This window comes from Schistocerca nitens, chromosome 2 (assembly GCF_023898315.1).
Source record: "Schistocerca nitens isolate TAMUIC-IGC-003100 chromosome 2, iqSchNite1.1, whole genome shotgun sequence".
NCBI classification, from domain to species: Eukaryota; Metazoa; Arthropoda; class Insecta; order Orthoptera; family Acrididae; genus Schistocerca; species Schistocerca nitens.
This window is the reverse complement of record NC_064615.1, coordinates 560,291,346-560,298,338: the sequence shown is the minus strand read 5'-3', so window position 1 is coordinate 560,298,338 and position 6,993 is coordinate 560,291,346.

Below are 6,993 nucleotides of genomic sequence, written 5' to 3'. Positions count from 1 at the left end.
AGACAAATTTCGCGAGAATCGGGAATCTCAAAACCGTCGGTGTTGAGAGGAATGTCGTTACACGTATTGCCAAATGCATTGAGGTTGACGGACGTCATTTTGAGCATTTATTGCATTAATGTGGTATTTACAGGTAATCACGCTGTAACAGCATGGGTTCTCAAAAATGATAAATTCACGAAGATACATGTATCACATTGAAACAACCGAAATAAAATGTTCAAACGTACCTACGTTCTGTATTTTAATTTAAAAAACCTACCTGTTACCAACTGTTCGTCTAAAACTGTGAGCCATATGTTTGGGACTATTACAGCGCCGTCTATCACAAAGCGAAAAAAGTGGTCCAACTAAAACATTCATATTTCTTTACGTACTACATGAATATGTAATAAAAAATGTGGGTTCCTATTTTAAAAAATGCATTTGATATCCGTTTGACCTATGGCAGCGCCATTTAGCGGGCCAACCATAGCGCCATCTGGTTTCCCCCTTCAAGCTAGACAAGTTTCGTTCTTTGTAGTTTTTTCGTTTGATGCTTATTTCGTGAGATATTTGGCTCGGTCCCGATCAGTGGACCACCCTGTATACTGCAAACAAATTAGTAGAGCGACGAGTCACAAAAATTTAACATTAAAAATGCTGTTGGAGAGATGAGAAGACTAATGTGAGCCTTCCGCTTCAGCCCAGTGCCATGTCACTGCGCGGCGACACTACTGCGCCGCAGATCGTATCTAGCTGAACGCTACCGCAACACACAGGCGGCACCAAGAGACCTGTGTTGTAGGCCTCTGTTGTACAAAGTTCCTTTGCTTATTTTTATCCTTAGACTTGAATTTTAATCTTGAGCTCATCTGGAGTGGCCACTCATGAAGAACACTGAACACCTGTTGCATTTTCACAGTTAAGCGTTGGCGACAATCGCATGATATTTCTCGCAACATTATGAGATACGCAAAAATAGCACGCATGCCAAAGTAAACAAGATAAGACTGTGGTGTCACCGCCAGACACCACACTTGCTAGGTGGTAGCTTTAAATCGGCCGCGGTCCATTAGTACATGTCGGACCCGCGTGTCGCCACTGTTAGTGATCGCAGACCGAGCGCCACCAAACGGCAGGTCTCGAGAGACTGACTAGCACTCGCCCCAGTTATACAGCCGACGTTGCTAGGAAAGGTTCACTGAGAATTACGCTCTCATTAGCCGAGACGATAGTTAGCATAGCCTTCAGCTTAGTCAATTGCTACGACCTAACAAGGCGCCATTTATCCTTTGCTATGTATCTAATGAAGCATGTACAGTAACAAGACCAATGTTCACCAATTGTGGATTAAAGTTAAGTATTCCAGCAGCTACGTACTTTTCTTTATATCATTCATTAAGTATCCTGTTTCAGACCTCACGCCATCCTGCGTGAGCTTATAGCGTGCATTTCGGCTTCCTCAAACAACACGGTGTTGGCACTTCTGCCGACACATCAAAGACTATGCATTTCTGTTCGAGAACGTCTTCTCCTTTGGAAATGGTATGAGTTTGTGACTGATCGATATACTTCCGTTACTGTACGCTCTGCAACGTAACAACACTACACACATGTATAAGCAGGTGTCCCAGGAGAATAGTCAGTGTTCGCGGATGTGACAGGAATGATCATTCGAAGCAAAAAAGTATAGTAAACCTGGGCTCTAAACCGAGCGTGGTGGCGCAGTGGTTAGCACACTGGACTCGCATCTGGGAGTACGACGGTTCAAATCAGCGTCCGGCTATCCTGATGTAGGTTTTCCGTTATTTCCCTAAATAGGCGAATGCCGGGAGGGTTCCTTTGATGGGGCACGGCCGACTTCCTTCTCCATCCTTCCCTAATCCGATGGGACCGCTGATCTCGCAGTTTGGTCCCCTCCCCCAGACCAATCAACCAACCATGAGCTCTAAAACAAATACCTTAAGAGCTATGAACGTTTCTTCATCTTCGATGCTACGAAACAAATCTCTTCTGCTGTAATCTCTTTGCTTTCCGTATTTTGAGAAGTGGTAGTATGCACCAAAATAAGAAGAAAGTATCCAGTGAACGCACGCTCTAAAGTGCACCCCTTAAGAGCTTGGAGTACTTGTTCGTCTTCGCTATACTGATATACATCGTGTTATTAAGAACGCGTTCCTAACTCTTAAGAGGCACATTTTAGAACCCATGTTTACTAGGCCTTTTTGTATCTAATGATCGTTCTTGTCACATCTCTGTATACTAACCATTCCTCCTCGGACACCCTGTATACCTTACGTTGTCTATGCCTGTTCAGTATATTCGATGCAAACTTTTTGTTTATATGATTATGTACTAAACACTGCGTATGTTCCTACTTGCATTAATTATATTTGAATTTATTGTCTTTATATTGTTACAAATGTAGTGAAAATTGTTATGAAACAGTAGTTTAAATATGCACTTAACGAAGTTCTGTTATATCTGATCATTCCCTGAGAGTAAAATACTGTTACACCGCACGAATAATTTCGTTGTACTGTTTTAAAATCCTGCCCCGCGAGCTCAGAGACGAGGAGGCTAGGTTGGGGCCAGTACGCTAGCCAGAATATCAACAAGACGTACCGCCAATGTAGCGGCAGGCAAGGCACCAGGCACACATCGCCACACAATCCTCCGAGTGAGAGAAGCAGAAACGCAAACGCAAGTAGTATGAAGGAACACTCGATACCTCCAACGCCAGAGCCCAACTGCAATAGTCGAACGTTGCAAAAAGACCCGAGTTCGGCCACCCAAAATAATTATCATATTACCACAGCGAGGCAAGGAGCCTCGACTAGATCAATAAACGAGGAAAATTCGATCATACACTCGGCATCATCATGTCATAGGCTTCAGCTCAGCTCATTAAATAACGAGGCTTTCAGAGTTCAAACACCTACACAGTTACGCATCCATTCTGTCTGTGTTACTAGTGCCAGAGAGAATGACGATCAAATGAGTTCTAGTGAAACCACGACAAGATGGTCAGAGATGACCTACATGCCACCTGCTTGCTGATTTCAACACCAAGATGAAACCAACTTAATGTGAACCACAGATATGGTCTGCTGTTGCACCCTATTGGGACATCGCAGATGAGGAGAAGGCTGATGTGGCCAGCCCTCCTCCACTGAGGGTCAATTATGGATGATCTGCAAGCTGTAATCTCCACAGCCCCTGGCCGACTCGTCAACACCCATTGCAGTGTTCGTCGATACAAGGTGGATGAGCAGGGCCTAGTGTTCACGACAACTGACGTGCTGGACCACACAGTCGGCTGCTCTTATCTGAGACCTTAATGGGCTGTCTACGAAAGCACTGTGGTGTGAATGGTTCTGTACTGAAGAACGTCTGTGTGGCTGCCGCCTACACATCTCCATGCTACCACTAGCACAATACATGGCTGTGGCCTGATGGGACACCATCATTTTTTCACGTCTCGCACTTACACCTGGCGGCCGTCCAATGCCCCCAGGTGCGATATAACTCGGTAAACTCATCCTGGGAAATAAATGTTATTCCAGATACCACAGCGTCACCAATGCCTCAGGGAGTAAACTGTATCACTCTCGCTACACAAGGCGACCTCAGCTCTCTGAGTCGCAACATTGGTGTCGGGAAATGGTCACAACATTGGTACCAGAGTCGACTATCATTCAGGACTTTGGCTACTATGGAGCTACGTATACAGCATTGACGATCCATTGGAAGTAACAGCACAATGTTGCGTGGTAAATGAACTTTTTCTTAGTTGATGCCCTTTTTAATGTCGATGTATCTGTTTGGGCCGCGTCGAGACATCCATGTGGAGACATCAGCAGCACCGCTATCCTGTCATTTGATAAACCACATGAGCCTATGGACTTATTATTTAGAGTGAATTCAACAGAATGGAACGCGGAAATTGCAGAGGAATCAGTTTGCTGAACATAACATACAAAATCCTGTCAATGATCATTCTGGAAAAGCTTAAACCTTATGCAGAAAACATTACTCAAGATTACCAGGCTGGATTTCGAACAAACCATTCCACAACTGATAATTTGTTTACTATACAACAGATCTTCGAGAAATACTTCGAATTCAACAAAAACGTCCACTGTCTCTTCATTGACTTCCAGCGAGCCTATGACAGCATTCACCGAAGTAGCCTCTACAACACGTTACGAGAATTTAGTATACCCAGTAAAATCATTAGGACGATATAACTGTGCATGGATGGCTCCCAGGTAGCAGTGAAGTTCAGAGGATCCATATCCCCCGCCTTTCCAATTAAAATTGGCTTACGACAAGGAGACGCTCTTTCATGTGTCCTCTTCAACCTTGCATTAGAGAAAGTGGTTCGGGAGAGTAATTTAGATCTATACAATGGTCTCCGATTCCAACACAGTGAAGTAAAACTCCTGGCTTATGCAGATGACATAGTGTTGCTGAGTGAAACTGAAGAAGAACTGAAAGACATGTACAAATATCTCAGACACAGTGCCAGAAAAATGGGGCTTTTGATTAACCAAGTGGAAGCAGAATATATGGAAATAGGTCGAGTCATAAACCCAAATCCTTACTTTTAAATTGACCAACATTCTGAATTCAGATAAGTTCTTCAGTTTAAGTACCCTGGATCACGTTTCAACAGTAAAAATATCATAACAATGGATATAAACGAAATAATACCCTCAGGATCAAGATGTCTGTTCTCTCTAAGCAACTCATTCAAAAGTAAAGTTTTGTCAATCACCACAAAGATGAAGATATACATTATCATCTGCCCCATAGTACCGTACGGTTCAGAAAGCTGGACGCTTACAAAGAAAGAAAGAAAGAGGAAAACTGAATGTTTTCGAAAGAAAAGTAATGAGAAAAATCTGGGGACCTGTGTTGGAGAATGGTGTATGGAGAATTCGAAAGAACAATGAAATTTATCAGCTAATGAAGCAACCCACTATCATCCAGAAATTAAAAAGTAGGAGACTGCAATGGGCTGGGCATGTGGCTAAATGGAAAACAACAGAATCACCAAAAAAGCATTTGAAGGAACCCTCCAGGCAACAAGACCATTGGGCCGACCTCGTACAAGGCGGAAAGATGACATATAGAAGGACATCGCAGCATTAGGAATCTCCGCAGGGTGGAGAGAGACTGCGAGAGATAGAAGGCGGTGGAAGCAGATAGTTGATGCAGCGCGTGGACTACAGGGCCTGTGATCGCTGAGGAGAAGATGAAGAAGTTATGGAGGTTATCTTAATAAAGAGTTTTTCTGGCAAATTAGCGGAGGAAATTCATTGACGATGTTAGGGATACCGCAGCAATAAGTGGTTGGTCAGACGAACTTTCTCTCCAGGTGGCTAACTTATGACTCAAAGGCGAAGTGAAAACTTACATGCAGTGCCACGAAGTTCTTAGTAAGAGAAACACATTCCAGCAGTTAGCTGACAGCTTATGACAGTGTTACTGGAAGCAAAATAGCACAATGTTCTTTTAACAAAAATTGCATACCTTAACACAGAAGCATAGCGAATCAGTGGAGACCATTTCGGATAGAATCTGGAGGATCAATGTGCGGACATAGCAATTGACGCAAAAGACAAGAGCGGACAGAGTCTGGCTGTGCGCACCTGAAAATAGGGCTTTGGATGTTTTTCTGTGTGGTACCCCAAAGGTGGTGTGAGAATGGAAATCCCTAGGGACTTTGCTGCAGCACTTAGGGTCACTTGCAATTAGAAGAACTTGACATTGCTGCAAGAATACGTATGGACCATAACGTTTTTTCTCCAGAGGTAAAGTGTTAGAGATGTGGGTGTAAAGGCAGTGAACAGAAACAGTGTCAACAACCTAAATGCCATAAATGTGTCCAAGTTGGACACCAAGCGCAGAATTGTGGGAAGCAATGGCAAGGAAAACAACATCAGCAGAAGGAGTTGTTGTAACGTCCCCTTAGAAAAATTAATGAATTACTGTGCTGATAAATCCCTACGTCATTTGACTTTCAAACAGCTGAGCAAAGTTGAACGTACTCAGACATTCACTAAAGTGACACACAATATTTTTAGCGCAACGCAATCTGACTTTCAGTAATCCCTACAAAAGAATGGCCCTGACTAACAACAACCTATACCTTTCATGAATTCTTACCTCACAAAAATCTTCGTTACTCGAACTACTGCAATACAGCGAGCGCCAATACTGCCAGCTAAATAAAAGATTCTAACTACTGATAGGCATAGTTAGCAAATGAAAGATTTTGATAGAGAACAAACAATGTATTTACCTTAATAGTGTTCAAAAGACATAATATATATCAGTTCATGACATCCAGTCTTACAAATTTACTGTCTCTGTCCAGATCATCCGCTCTCAAAACTCCGCCATCTCACTCCCCACATCCACCACTGCTGGCGGCTCACCGCCAACTGCGCAACGCTACGCGCTGTTAACATCCAGCTGCCCAACACTACAATAGTAAACAACAATGCAAACCAGCCACAGACTCCACACAACACAGCCAGTGATTTTCATACAGAGCGCTACGTGGCGTTACCAATTAAAAAACCTAAACAGCGTACTTACATAGCCCCCATGCTCCCCATAAAAAATTTTACAAATTGTTTTGGGCAGTGGCCAATAAATATTTGATACAATTTTTCATAATTACAATAACAAAGATATCAAATGCACACACTTATTGATACAATGCTGGTCAAAAGCAAAAATTTTCTCACAGTCCATAAAGACAGTCCGGATCATTCATCACAGTATTAATTACAATTTCATGCACAAAGTCTGAGCAGTAAAAGAAAATGCACACGGAAGTAGTGGATTTCTGAGGTGTGCGTACTGTAAGACTTTCGGTACACACACCATCAAATTATTTGACTTGTCGGTCTAACGAAGTAGGCGAGTGTCAGCAATATGTCTCGCGGTCTTATCGTGGCGTGTTTATCCTCTGCCGTTAGGTCAGACGATAGAAAT